This window comes from Microcebus murinus, chromosome 11 (assembly GCF_040939455.1).
Source record: "Microcebus murinus isolate Inina chromosome 11, M.murinus_Inina_mat1.0, whole genome shotgun sequence".
Lineage (NCBI taxonomy): Eukaryota > Metazoa > Chordata > Mammalia > Primates > Cheirogaleidae > Microcebus > Microcebus murinus.
The window spans coordinates 74,442,979-74,459,298 of NC_134114.1; positions in this window are offsets into that span (position 1 = coordinate 74,442,979).

The window sequence follows — 16,320 nt, forward strand, 5'->3', positions numbered from 1 at the left end:
AGGTTTATTGAGGAGATAAAGATAGGATTATAGCAAGATATAGGTTTACAGAGAGTGATACATATACCACAGATGATGACTGGACCCATTGTCATAGCAAAGGGAGAGCAAAAGGAAGGGCCTGGTTATGATCTGTGTCTTATTTTAAGGTGCCCAGATTGGGATCTCACTCGTGGTTCAGAGGTCACCATAGAACCACTTTGATTGGACAGCTGGGAGTTGCATGACCTGAGTCTTACTAAGGATGTGGGTTGCTCTAGGTCACTTTCGGGACTCTATCATGCCTGTGATGCTTGGCCCGTGGGCTAGAGAGTCCTCTGCGTTCTTTTGAAGTTGGCACACTAAGTTCTGATTGGCAGATTCATAGGGTATTCCCTTCTACCCCAGGTATGGCAGTGGCTTGGGAGAGGATTAAGATGGGGCAGGACCAAGAGGTATTTAAAAATTTCTTTCTTTGTTTTAGAAAAATTTGATCATATTACATCTATGTATCTGGTCTGTATCTTACAGTTTTCACTTAATAGATCAAAATAGAAGAATTTTATTCTTTTTAATATCTTTATATTGAATATGCCACATTTTATTCAACCATTTTATTAAAGATTAACATCCATCTTATTTTATTTTTGCCACAACATAGTTACAATAAATATCCTCACAGCTATATGAATGAGACTTATATTTCCCTTGGGCATATTTGCAAAAGAAATGTTAAATATGCACATTTTTATTTTAAATGTGCTTTGCCATAGAGCTTTCTAAATACTATTAAATTTATATTTCTATCCTTATTATCAATGTATTATAGTTCCTTCCTTTGGTTTGCCAACAATAGTTGTTGCTAATGAGAGAAAAATACATTGAATGTATCATATACTGTAATGCAATATCAATAACTTATTTTTATGTATATTTGCTTAAATTTCAAGAATTTATGGCCTTATTATATTAACATGTTAATTCCATTACAAATATTTATCCTATTCAGTCATAAGTATACTTTGTTTATAGTATATTTTTGATGCAGCATATGCTTTAAAAATCATTTACTCGAATATATTTGTCTTTAGTTTTTCATAGCTTCCAGGTTTTCTGACATGGTTAAGAGTTTTGTTGAACCAACCGGATGCTCATTTAAGCTCTTACAGCTTATTTTAAAATGCTTAATTTTTACATTTATTTTATATATTTCTATTCTTATACCATGAACTTTTAAAAAAATTATGATGCTTTTATATTGTTTAGTATAAGTCTAGTCTTCTATAACTATTCTTTGTTATAATTGTCTTGGCTATTCTCAGACATTTATTTTTCAAATGGAATTTGCAGTCATTTAACCTAATGAAGAAATAATTCTTATGATTATGATGGAAATTACATTAAATTTATTATATAATTTAGAGCAGATTAAAAATTTTACTCTATCTTCCTATCAAAAGCACAGCATGTCATTCTATTATTCAGATTTTATATTATTGAATATAATTAAGTAGCTTTCAAAAATAGTATAAAACTTGATATATATAATATTAGTTCTTTTTTTATTCAGTGTTTGCTTTTATGCATTTCATTGTTATGGTTTTCCACTTCTATATTTCTTCAATTTACTCATGATGCCACAAACTGCTTTTTTGTTTGTTTGCTTGTTTCCCCTTTGGGAACATTTGCTTCCCACTATGATAGATTATCTTGTGTTTGACCAAATCACACCTCAAAAAGAAATAGAAAACACTGTAAGAAATACCAAAACAGCTCTGTGGAGGTGATAAAGTACAATTAAGAAAGCAATACATTTACAAAGCCAAGATTCCAGACAGAAGACGAAAGTGTTGACATTAGCCAGACATTCTCTGCCACTTTTCCTTCCAGGTGTTTGTTGATTAATAACTGTAGGAAATTTAGTAAACAAGCAGAGACTGTGGTTCAGAATTTATAGTCCCCTCATGGGGCTAGAAGGACAAATAGTTACAATTCAAGGCTATAATGTACACTAATAGCATAGGGGAAAGATCCTGTAGGAAAAGGAACTGCAGAAAAATGTGCAGTTCCTCCTCTTTCTGTGCTGCTTTTTTCATTGAGGCATTAGCCATTTTTTAGATTCAAGGGGCAAATGTGAAGAAATCAAGGGGACATACATGTGTCATCTAATTTAGATATCAGCCATCTGTAACACCTAGGTGAAATTGAGCCCAACACCTGTTTTTGTGAATAAAGTTTTATTGGAACAAAGGCACAGCCATTCATGTATGTGTTGTCTATGGATAGTTTTGTTCCTCAATGGTAGGACTGAGTAGTTACGACAGAGACCATATGACCCCCAAAGCCTAACATATTTACTTTTTGGCTATTCATAGAAAGTCTGCTGACCCTTGGTCTCAACCAAATATTTTGATTATGAAAGTACTTTCTTAAAAGATATATTATTAAAAGAGGCATAGAGTAGGATTGCCCTAAACAAAACTCAACAGGAAATTGGCTAACCTTCACATGAGGAAAATATCCCATCCTTATTTGGACCCGAAAAATTGTTCTTACTTCTAACCATATTCTAGAAGTAAAATAAATAGACCACACAGGCAAATAGGATCATGCAGAGACTCCACAATTTTTCAAACATAACACTGGCATTAAATAAGCAACTTTCAAGAATTCCAGAGATGGAATAGAAATGGCCAAAATTGAAGAGGAAAAAAAAAAAACATATAAAAGAAGCAAAGACAGAGATGCTAGAGATTTTTGAGTTTTAGGAAAAAAATTAAAATTACTGTGATTAATATGTTCAGGAGAAGAGGAGAAACTGTAAATATATGTACCAGAAAACTGGAAACTTTTATAAAGAATCTTTTGCAAAATTTTTGTAAATCCTAAATCTGAGAAATATAGTTAACTGAACATTTAATAGGTGGGTTAAAAGCAGAATAGCAAAGAGAAGACAAGTGAAGTAGAATACAGTAGAGAAAAATGCCCAGGAAAGTACAGAAAAAAAAAAAAGCTAATGGTTTGTCATTCGTATAGGTGAATATGCAATAGTGTAGGAGAGAAATAACAGGACTGAACAACAACTGAAGAAATATTGATCATAAATTTCTCAAATCTGATCAATGCCATCAAGCTACAGATCTAAAATGCTTGATGTTTTCTTTTAAAATAAAATTTTGTTGAAGTTAAATAAAAACTGTTGCTTTTATTTAAAATATCTTTCTCTTAGGAGCAGTCTTATTTCATTATAAACTGCTCCTTTTGTCTGTTCTCCTTCTTTTGTTTTCTCTATTTGCTGGCGCCCATTAGCAGCACAAAATTTTATTTTGCCTTCTCATTAAGGCTCAATCTAAATACTGGAGTAACATAACAGTGATCTGGAGAGAGGTGTGAAATGATGCATTCCTGACCTAAGAAAAAGCAACAAATTTTCAGTTCTTGTTACTCTCACTTTTAGGGGTAAATGGAACTCAACATGCCACACCTGCTTCATTGCAGAGGGACTAGCTAGTCCTGCAGGAAGCTCTCAAGAGAAAAGATGCAGACTCTCCCATTATGGGCGTTGGGATGATCTCTGCAGACCAGGTTGTCTCTGGAATCTATGTGATTTCTTTAGATCTTCATCCTAAATTTCCCTGCACTTGTCCCAAAGTGATATCAAGCCCAGTGGAGAAAATTACTGTAACAGCCCTCTCCTTGAGGACTGTAGTTAAGTATGAGGTATTGCTACCAGACTCTAAGCCTCAGCAGCTATGTGGAATGGAAGAGATAAAGTATTAATTGTTTGGTTGCAATTAAGATAATGATACCAGGACGGGAAGTGTTCAAGCTGCCAGAATTCGTTCTCATAAACTTGCCTCTTTAAAGATGTATTTAAAGATACTATTTCTTCAAAAATATTTATTATTCCAGAACTTTCTTTTTTAAACAATTCCAACTCTAAAGGAAATTTTATGCGACTATAATAAAAGCCCAAAATAGACTCTTGTTCTTATATGGTAGTAAACAAAACAGATAATTAGTGGAAACACCACTATAATATTTTATTCTTTTCATACATCAAATAGTTATGTGCAGAATTAATTTCACCAATAGTGTCTCCTTTTATAGTACTCCATAAAAATCTATTGTAGAATCCATGCTAAAATAATTACATGTTTATACATATTGATTTCAGTATAAAGTTATAAAAATAGAATCATTTCTTTTATTAAGCATAGATTTGTTTATAGATTTTCCATATTTTCCAAAATTTCTTATAAGACAAAAGTTGATAGCTATGAATTTCTGAGCCAATGGACCTGATCAGGTATGTATAACATTTAACATTATGGGGGAGATTTCACAGAGATACATTCAATATTCTTTATATTCAAATGTTATTTTTTCCAATGATTAAATCATAAATAGAAATAAATAAATAAATAGATTATTAAAACTTTAGGAGTCTAGAATTCCCAAAGAGCCAGATATATTGAATTACTAGTATGTAATTTCTTTTCTTGTTTTCTAGATTTCAATTGACACTGCACTGGAAGCAAACAAAGCTGAACCAAATTAACACTGAACAATGAAGAAAAATGAAGCTGGCATCTTAGCCCAGGGGATCTTGCCAAAGGAACATAGTTTCTTTCCCCATTTCTAAATGCATTCTGTTTTCAGAGGATGAAATGGATCTCTTTTTCCACACTAGCAGAAAGAAAATTGAATTCAAGAAAATTCAAATGCTTTAAAGGAGAAATGCTAATTATAATCATCCATATTTATATAATAAATGTTTGCTTCAAAGTACTATGATTAAAAGTTGTTATTCTTTCAATTTAGCAATATAAAATTTATATGCAAGGTGGTAAGTAATTATGGGAGATAAACCTGCATTTGTAGGTAGTATTGTTAGCGAGAGTTCAAATATTGGTTATTCATGATTGCTCAGCCATAGGCATGCACCTCACAAACTTCTCACCACCCACTGAATTAATCATGAGCAATTTCAATGTTAAAAGGACCTCCAAAAGATACCTCAACAACTTAATTATTCAAATTAGTGAGTGGAGAACCAAACAGATTTGAACAACTTACTTTCAGTCACCACTTGGTAGAGTTGGAGATCTCGGGTTTCCAGACTTCTACTGAAGGGAACAGATTCTTATGCCCATTTAATGACCAGATATCATTAACTAGTATTCAGTAGAAACAGTTGGAATCTTTTCACATCTATATACTATAAATTATATGGACATATAAGATTTCACACTCACTTTAAAGATCTTTAGAAAAGACAAATTATTCAACAAATCATCTGAAGAAGAAAAGGGAGGAAATGTGATTAAGAACTTTGGGGTATTTGAAAAATAAGGAATTTGCTCAGTGAAAGTAATAAACGTGGTCTCTGACATGTTAAATATTAGGTGTCAACAAAACAGCATTTACTTGAGTGCACAGCAGAGAAGAAAAATGAATAATCTCAACAGGTTAAAAGCAATGGATTTAATACGCCATTAATTTAAGGTATTCAAGGTCTTTTGAATGAATTAACTGATTTAACATTTAAGGTCTTTTGAATGAATTAACTTATTTACTTACACAATACTAAGTAAAAATAAGACATCTGGGAATATACCTCAAAAGAAGTGATAGCTTTGTGACATTGGGAGATGAAACCTAAGGTTATTTTTAAGGGAACAGAAGTTGCTTTTCGTAACAAAAAATGTTTTTTAGAAAGTAGATTGAAGACAATTTGTTATAAATAATCAAAACAACACCAATATCATTTGAGTTACATTAAATTCTAAAGTGGATTCTACTTCACAAGGGAGCTTGACATATGCAATGACAAGCCAGTAGGCAATTATCAAAGAAGGTGTAAGCTGTGCACTGGAATTTCCACAAATATTATGAAACATACAAAGACATTGTCTTATGAAATGACAATGAATAGATTTTTGTAAAGAAGTCTATAAATAATTTATGATTGAAAAGTGTTTTGTCAGCCAGGCGCAGTGGCTCACATCTGTAATTCTAGCACTGTGGGAGGCCGAGGCGGGCAGATCGTTTGAGGTTAGGAGTTTGAGACCAGCCTGAGCAAGAGAGAGTCCCCTCTCTACTATAAATAGAAAGGAATTAATTGGCCAACTAAAAATATATAGAAAAAATTTGCCAGACATGGTGGCACATGCCTGTAGTCCCAGTTACTCGGGAGGCTGAGGCAGGAGAATCACTTGATCCCAGGAGTTTGAGGTTGCTGTGAGCTAGGCTGATGCCTTGGCACACTAGCTGGGGCAACAAGAGTGAGACTCTGTCTCCAAAACAAAAACAAAAAAAAGAAAGAAAAACATTTTGTATTTCAGAAAACATGGTGAGCTAGTTTTAGATGATATGTGCATGATGTAATAAGAATTCTTGAACTATAAAAATTTTGTGCTCTCGTTTTATTTCCTTTGATTTCATACGATTCTAATTGATTAGAAATAGATTTCAGTGACATTTAAAAATTAGCTTTATTTTTTTTAAGTTTATTTATATATATGTGATTATCAAAAAACTGTGTTTTGAAAATTACTATGATGATTTCTGTGAAAAATAAAAAAAATATTGAACACTATCCTTGCCCTCATGAAATATGCATTCTCATTAATATTAAGAAGGCAGAACATACCAAATTAGTAGTTTTATTTACTAAATCACTGAAAGATTTCCTGATTAATGGACTAAATTTAGAAAAATAACCTAAAACCAGATTATTTAAAAATCACACAAATTAGACAAAAATTTAAATGATAGATAAAATAGAGTATAAGTTTTTGATGAGGAAATAAAATATTTTTCTTTTATTATATTTCAAGATAATATTAGTTCAGAGAAGATTAATCTAGCAGTAATATGCAGAAATAATTTTAAAATGGAAAAATGGAGGTAGAGAGACTTTTAAGAAGCTATTATTATGATCCAAAAATAAAAACAATTAATCCCTAAGTTCACATTGTACTTGTGAGAGTTGGAAAGTTGTATGTTAGTGATTTGGAACATTACAATTTATTTATTTTCATACATGTGAGATGCATATTCACATTAATATGTAGTAGTCAAAGATGACTCTAAAGTTTTTAACCTGATATTCTAAAAGGATGATAGTGTCATGTAGACTTGGGAAAATTAAGAAGGGATATCTGTATTAAAGAAAGCAATTTTAGATTAAGACTATAAGGAAATGGCTAATATTAACCATTACAGCATGAAGTTAAGATCACCTACTGTGAGGAGTTTGGATGAATAAATTAACAATTTGAGACACTTGTTTGCATCTTCCCAGAGAAATTAAATGCCAAATCCTGCTGAGTATCCATTTACCTTCACAGCAAGAAAACAAAGAATGACAGACTATCTAAGTGTCAGAATTTCATGTGGCTTGAATCTTATGAGGTATACTGTATATAAGAAGCAAATATCTAGCCACAATAAATGTTACAATATAGTTTTATTTTCACTCCATTCCTTCACATTTTACAGAAATTCCAACCTAGCCAATCAAGTTTCTCCTAGTTTTGCAAGTTCCTAGGGAATCTTTTACTTGTGTTCCAAAATCCAGTCCTAGGTGTTAAGTCATAAAACACCTATCATTTTCTTCAGTTATTTTCAGCTTTTAAAACCACCAAGTCCTCTGAAATGAATCCCTGAAATTTTTTCCAGTGTCTGCTGAAGGGGCTGTTTTTGCTAATAGATTCTGAAAGGATTGATAGCTCTGCTAATACTGTCAATGACTGTATCCCGGCTGCTAATAATGTGTAAAAAACAGATGTTAAAGGGGATGGTCGAGGCTGCTGCTGAGGTGGCTCTCACTGACACCACTGATGCCTTGTCCTCAGTTGTCCCTCCAGTTAGAAGAACCTCCTTCCTTCTTCAATTTTTTCTTCTGTCCTTCTTTTTTTTTTTTATCCTTTTTTCATTGCTTTCTTGATTTGGCTCTTTATTTATTTTTACTAGTATATAAAAAATTAATCCATAGAAACTAGACTGAGAAAAAATCACAGTGTTTTCAAGACTATTTCAAGTTATTTCAATTAAAATAATTTCTCTCTCATCAAGAAACCTCCTTGGACCACAGTGGTGGGTTTTAGCACCGTCTTCAAAATTTCATAGGCTAAATTTATGGTGAAAGTAGGTTATTCAAGTAGAAATAATAAAGCATAGACAAGAGAGATCAGAACAGGATATGTGGAATTTGGAGTCAAATTCTGAGCAGTGAAAAGCAAATGCGTTTTCCGAAGGATTGCATATGAAACTCGGGAGAAGGATGTTTCACGAATGAAGGTTGAAAAATGTGGTGGCAGTAGTGGCTGCAATGGAGGTCCATTTGAGGCATTGGACTTCTGGAAAATTGTACAATGCTACAGTGTTTCAATTGGTTTCAATTGGTCACAGCCCAGAAATAAAGGAAAAAACTTAACATTATAGAGAAGGAAACCTATCTATTACCAATTATAGGGAATCTCTTCCTTCAACCACATGATTTCATTTCCAGCTACTGGTAATATCCTAAATCTCTAGTTAAACTGGAGCCTGATAAGAGGGCTGGAAGAAGAGTATAATATAACATACAAAAACTGAACAGAGTGGCTGCCAGAGCACTACAGAGAAAATGTTTTGAGAATGAGAAAGAGATTTATGGAACCTATCTGATTTTAAGGCAGTATGTCCATATAATTTTGTTTTATAAGCAATAATTTTAGATATGACTGAATAAATAATAATTGCAATGTGTTTTGTTGAGCCTAATATATGTCTCACTCAGTCTTTATTGTCAATACTCTAAGACGCATTCCAGAAGAAATGATATTCCAGTAAGAAACTTTGTAAGTGATGAGCTTGAAGAATGAAGTTCAGGCTGCTCTTAAGTATTAATGTTCAACAGATATCCTGTCATTCAGCTAAAAAGCAGAATAGAAACTTGTTCCTGCTTGTAGCAGCTTTCCAAAAGGCTCTCATGACTCTTAATCTCATGCCATTATCAATAAATTGCAAAGGAATATTAGTATGATATTAATATGAACACTAAGAACACTCAAAGTGATATTTGTGAGGAGGGAACCCTCATGAAATAAAGGAAAAGTTGAAATGTCCATAAACACAAGTATTTGAATGAGAGACAATAAAAATCTTAATTCTAGAGAATGAATTTCATATTGATCTATATCAAATAATGATTATATAAAGAATTAAGGTCTCAAAAATGCAAACCATAACTATCAAGTGCACAGTCTACCTAAAATTATAAGCCACTTCATATTGAGATATTGTGTTCTTTTTAACATGTACATGTATATAAACACTGTGTTAAATTTTATATTTTCCTTTTTACAACAAGTTATTGCAACAATTTGTGTCAAAGGGTATAGTATCTGACCCCAATAGTCTTTCTTCTCTTTGCAAAGGCCAATCTTTTCGAGAGAAGAGAGGCTGGCACAGAGAGATATATAGAATTTCTTCTATATATTTCTGGTTCTGTCTTTAATTTCTCAGTATCCCTAGAACTCACACCACTGTAAAAATAAGATTTTAAAAAAATACCCATTGAACTGTGAAGGGACAGTTTTTATTCAAATAGCACACATGGATTACCTATTGTGAACCAGATACTGTTTTTGCTTTTATGCTTGATCATCCTATTTGTTATTTTCTTCTTTAAACAAGGAGACTGACAGATTTTCATAACAATAAAGAAAGGTTACCTGTATCACTTGGTGAGGAAAACTTTATCTGGATCCAGTGAGTGAACTGAGATTTATTTTCTGCCTTAAATACTTATCATCTTTTCCATCATGAACCCATGAGATTCATATATCCAGGTGCAGTAATTTAGCCTGCCGCTTAACCCAAGAGCTGTGGCGATGCTGTGATTTTTACCTTTCATTGCACCTCTGGTGTCGGTTCATTTCTCATGCCCCATAGAGCTGATCTGAGCACGGAAAACGCTTTGAAGTCACTTGGAACTTTGTACTCTGATGAGGCCTGAAGGACATGCAAAGTAAGAAGCATGGCCACGCTTGCAAATAAGGTGAAAATTCTATCAGCCTAGCTAATATTATACCTCAAGGCATATCTATGTGTGTATATATGTATATCTGCAATAAAAACTGAGCAAAGCAAATTTTAATTTTCCAAAAACAAAATGCTTCTGTGAATCTATTACACTTAAACTAATTTATTTCATATATGGAAAACTATATTAAGTAAACTACTGAAAGAACTGCTTTCAGGACTCACATAGAAAGTATTTACATGCTTCACAATACACAATCCAATATTTAACACACTGTATATGCCTTTTAAAATAATATACTTTAAGAAAGATTTTGAAGCAAGAATATAGTTAATGGTTCTGATATTCTGACATCCTCAACTACATGGGCCCAATTTTAAAATGAAATAAAAATTCATCCTCATTCTCTTTCATAAGCATTCCCCAGTTTGCCAGAAAATGAGCAGCAAATGAGTGTGCAGTTTTGGGGTTCATTGTGCAAACCACATTTTTTTTGCCTTGCTCACTTACCTTGTCAGTTAGTCTCTGCCAACATGGAGAGCCAGAAGTAGTTTACAGGGCTAGAGATTGCTTCCCTTGAAGTTTCTGCCTACTTCTTATTCCTGTCAGTTTCACATAGACCCAGCTTTTCAACATTTGTAAAAAATTTACAAATGTTCTAATAGCTCCAGTAATTGAATCTAATTTCCATTTTACCCCAATACTTGTAGAATCAGTCCCATCACAAGCTCTTAGGGATATTAGCACCTACTGGTCAGTACTCCTCAGAAATCTGATACTCAACTCCATGGGGAACTTTCTCCTATTTCTAAATTGTAATAATTTCAGTCTTTGATTACCCAGTTCTAAGGATTGCAGTTATTACCTGCAATTACTATCTCTAATATCTTAGTTGGAACGCTTCTGTAGTTAGTAAATTATCTCATGTTGAAATGTCTGATTTAGTTTCTGATTTCTGATTTGGCTCATAATGAAGCACATATTTACTTAAATCTATATAGTTATTTAAGAATTTTATAAAGGTGACCATATATTTTTACTCTAAAGGAAACTTGATAGCAACCAGCTGTCTCAGACAAATCAGACCATATGATTATCCTAGATATGATATTAAATGTAACCCTAACTGAAATTCTGTGTAGAAATGTTATTATCTTAACAGAACCAAAATTCTTCCTAGCATTAACCTCATATACCTGAAAACTAAGAATTACTGCCTTCTTTCCTTGTTCTGTTGCTAGTCAGGTTGCAATACTGAGAATTAAACTTTTAACATGACTGTAAACAGACATACTGATGTTGCAGAATTGGCGACACATCACTGTTCTTTCTAACGTGCACACTGATAATATCTCCCTTCTGCTTAAACTCTCCAATGGGTGACCAATATATCAGATAAACTTAAGATTTAGACAGTGGTTTCCCTGAAAAATCCCGGGAAGTGAATGATCTACTTCTTGAATGAATACCACCAGAACCCTTACTAACTTACTGATATCATAATGCTCACAATTATTAGCTTACTTTTCTGTATCTCTGATGAAGCTATGAATTCAACAAAATCATAGACTATGTTGCATTCACCAGTGCTAGTGATAAACACATTGTTTAGCACACAGGATAATCTCAATAAGTGTACATTGAACTTCTATATGTATGCACAGAGAAGAGTCATGAAGGCAGTACTAGAATTAGCTCTCATTGAATTAGCTCTCAATGGGTCAGCTTTCAGTTCTTTTTATGGCTTACCCTGCTTCTTGAATCAAAAGTATAAATAATTGGGGAGAAAGGAGGTGCTATTTTATCATCAGAAAATGCAGTTTACTAAAATAAGCAGCAGATAACCTGTTAACATCAGCCAGTTATTGCAGTTCTGTATAACTTACAGTCAGGAGAAATTGTTCCTGAATTCTGAGAAATGTTTGATTAAAGATATTATTAGTAGCTGTTTTGTCATTTTTTTTTGTGCCTGCATTGGTATTTTATTAAAAAGTTGACAAAACTAAAGGATAGAATGAAATAAAATGCTATTCTTTCAGAAATCCTTTTTGTTCCTTCAATTATCTCATTTCCAGTATGTCATAGAATACATCCTTCTTTATCAATATATTTATAATATTTGGATTGAAATATGTGATTTAATTTATAATTTTTAACATATTTCTTTTGTATGCACTAAATATAAGCACATACACACACACACACACACACCCCAGAAAATACTTTCATATGATGGTGGCTACTCAAAATAGTTTTAATGTTTAGAATATAAATACCAAATTGAGATATTTGATTTATGTGTCATTTTAAAAAACATCAAAGACATATTATAAAAAAATTATGAAAATTAGTTAATGACACTAAAAATTAGAGTATATTTTTCACTACTTTGGGAGAGCAGAGAATTGTATTTGACTTCAATGTTTCAGTTAAGGAATTATATATATCCAAATTTCAAATTTTCTGTTTTTATTTCCTTTATTTAATATCCAGGGTAATAATATCCAGGGTAATAATATCCAGGGTAATATTTCCATGTTAAGAGTAAATAATAGAGGTCTAAATAAATGAAACATGGTTACTGTGTACATAATTGGGGCTTTTGTTCCACAGGCATCTCTCTGTTATACTCACACCCATCCAAGTGGTACATTGATATATTAGTGGGCTACTTTGGGAAAAGTTCAGTTATAATATTTTTAAAGCATGCTTCAAAAGAAAACATTTGTGTCATAATAGGAGAATAGGGAGAAAGAAATAGGTGAAAGGTGAGAATTTGTAACACTTCTCCCAAGTCCCATAACTATTTCAGAGCTATTCCTTTGGCTGTAGATACATTGTGGCATCAGTTTACTTCCCATTAAGTGGCTCTTTATCCTTGGCTCTGCTTTACCATTTCCTCCTCTTTACTCCTTGATTTGCAAAGGGCAGTGTAATGTCTTCCTCTGTTGCTTGTCTTTAGATGCCTTAACATTCCTTGCTTATTTTCATAATGCTGCTACATCTTTAAAAAACCCTATCTCTGAAGTACCTTTATCTTATCTATCTGAATGGATTCTATTTTATGTCAAATCCTGCTTGATACAAAACTTAAAATATTCTTATAATAAATAATCTATTTAGGAAATTATGTATTTTTTATTCTGTACACAATATTAAAAATATAATTAATAATGTCTTTAGATACTGTGGTTTAAAAACATGGACTCCAGGACTTACACCAGAAGTCCTCTCAGATATCAGACCTTCAGCCTCAAAGTGGGGTTTATAGCATTGGTTCTACTGGTTCTCAGCTCTTCAGACTGACTAAATGATACCAGTTTCCCTGGTTCTCCAATTTACAGACAGCAGATCCTGGGACTTCTCAGATGCCATAATTGTGTGCGCCAATTTCCATAATAATACTCCTCTAATATATCTATTTATATCCTATTGATTTTGTTTCTCTGGAGAACTCTCACTAATGCCCCATACTATTGGCAAAATCCAGGGGCTTGTGCTGAATCAACAGAGATATTCTCTACAGAACTATCATCTTCCTTTCATCACGTTTCCTTTTCAGAGCAATTGGACTGATGCTACCATAAATACTCTGATTCAGAGGACCTAAGTCCTTTCTGTCCAACGTATTTATTTGGTAAATGCTAAACAGAAAATTCTAAGTCTTAAAGGGGAAACAGTCTCCCAAAGATTGTAATAACTAAATCAATAGACTTACTCAAAGTTAAAAATAGTATCCACTCGCTGAGGGTGTTAAAGTAAAACAGTCCGTGCTTTTGCTTGAAAAGATTGCAATTATATAAGGAAGAAAAAATCAAATTGAGAGAATTTTTATTAGCTAAGTGAAAATTTGCTATAAAGTGTACAATAACATTATTTTATAGGTATAATGGGTAGAGTATTGATTATGTCAGACTTCATAGCTGAGGCAGAGCTATACTCATATAATACTTTTTACTTCCTTTAACCTTGCCGTATATCACTTTGTTTTATCATTTTGGGGGGCTCATCTTTCATTTTACTGGACTCTGAAAATTTTAAGAGCAGAATGGTGACTTGTATGAGGAAAACACAGAGAATAATTGTGTTTGTTTAATTTCTAACTATGGCAACATCAAAATTACACATAAATAGAATTTCTGCCTGACCGCAAATGACCATAAGCAAAAATTAGAAACAAGTGACATAAAGAGGGAAAAATACATCTAATTCTTATCAAAAGCAAAGGTCTAAAATCTATAATAAATTAAAATCTCCTGCGAATCAGTAAGGAAAAGACCAACAGTTAATAAAAAATAGATAAATAATATGATTCAAGTCACAGAAAATGAAGTGCAAATGATTCAACATATAAAATTAAGGCGAATGCCAGTCATTACACGTGAAATACAAATTAAATTAAGATACCCTGAGATACCATTTTTCACTTAGCAAAATGACAAAAATCTAAAAGTAGAGTATGTATAGATGATGATTAGATAGTATTTATAGATGTTCAAGGTTACATACCTTTGACCAAGCAATTCGAGTTTAGGAAATCAGCCTACAGATGTGCTTTCATGTGTGCAGCACTGTTTATATTAGTAAAACATAAGAAACAGACTGAATTTATCAACAAGAGACTAGTAAGCTGAATAATGATACTCTCACAGGATGGAAAATAATGCATCTATAAAAAAGTGGGAAAGAAAGCTCTTTATACATTGTAAGGGAATTATTTCTAATGTATATTATTACATAAAAACTGTACATAAAAAACATGGTATTCTATTATTTGCATAAAAATATAGGAGGAAATTATAGAAATTTCTATAGGTTCATACACTTAATATTATTGAGGCTTTAGATTCCAGTTGTGCTATGGTTTAAAATATGTTCTTCGTCATCTAACTCCTCTCCTGCTATCCAGACTCATCTCATTATATTTCTCAATTTGTAATTCTAACACTGCACTGAGAATATTTTCCGATATCTGAAATTGCTCTATTTTGCTTTCTAAATTCTCTAGATATCTATTCATCTCCTTAGGACACTTGTCCCTACACCTCACCTCTGTAATCATCACTTATCTTTCAGGTCTCAGGTTGGGTGTCACATCTATAGGAGAATGTTCCTTGATTCTCAAGTCCATGTTTCTTCTTTGTTTTTCTGATGACATTGCACTTCCCCTATCATTGGTATAGTATATTCTTCATTGTCATTGTCTGCCATTTACCTGTAAACTCCATAAAGGCAGAGAACATAATGGTCTTGTTAAATGTCATACCTAAGCCCCTGGAATGATAATCACCACATTTTGAATAATGCTGATATAAAGAAATTTTCAGATACACCTCTTATGTATGCAGTAACTTGGTATACCTATTCCCGAAAGGAATTCCCGTAAGATATATTCCTGAAAGAAAAATGTTCATGGACCCTACTAATAGAAATGTGAATTGTTATAGCCTTTTACAAAAATAACATGGGACAATATATATGTGCATGCACACAAATACACATATATATTATTGTGTGTGCATATATATAATGTGTATATATATTCTCAATGCAGTGAAGTTATCTACTAAAATAAAGCCACCAGTAGGTAATGTGAGTAAAAAGTTGTTCGTTACAGCACTGCCTTCAATGTCAAAATGCAAACAAAAATGTTTAAAAAAAAAAGTGGAATGCCTGTTAATAGAGTAATTGTTTAATAAATTGCCATGAAATATCACCAGCCCTTAAAAAATTTTTTTTTCAGAGCTATTCCATTGGACTTGAAAGTATTTCACAAAATATTGAGTAAGAAAGGCAAGTTTCATAGTATGTGTATTGGATAGCCACAGAAAAGAATAAGAACAAATATTTCCTAGGTTGACAATTTGAGTAAATTGGTTAATTGAAGAATATTGGGAAGGATAGAGTTTGAAAGAATAAAGGCAAGGATCACATCAGTTTTATACTTTACCTTATATCTCCAATATCTCCAAATAACCACTTTCAAGAAATGCTTGTAGAATAAATAATTGAATGAATGCACAGATCAATATGACATTAGGGTAATTCACAAGATAGTATTTAGCCAGGTCAGAGAAATCATTAGCAGATATTGCCTGTTATAAGAATGAATGAAACAAGAAGAGAAGATTTAATAACAAAAACATGCTTAGCCTCTCTTTACCACCCCCTTACTAATCTCTTTTAGCCAAAACTGATATATGGAGTCGTATCAGGAAAGACTAGAAAAGAAGTCTGGGGCTGTCCGAAGGCTACAGATGCCATGCTAAGAAGTTCACTTCATCCTTTAGGAAGATAAAGGAGAT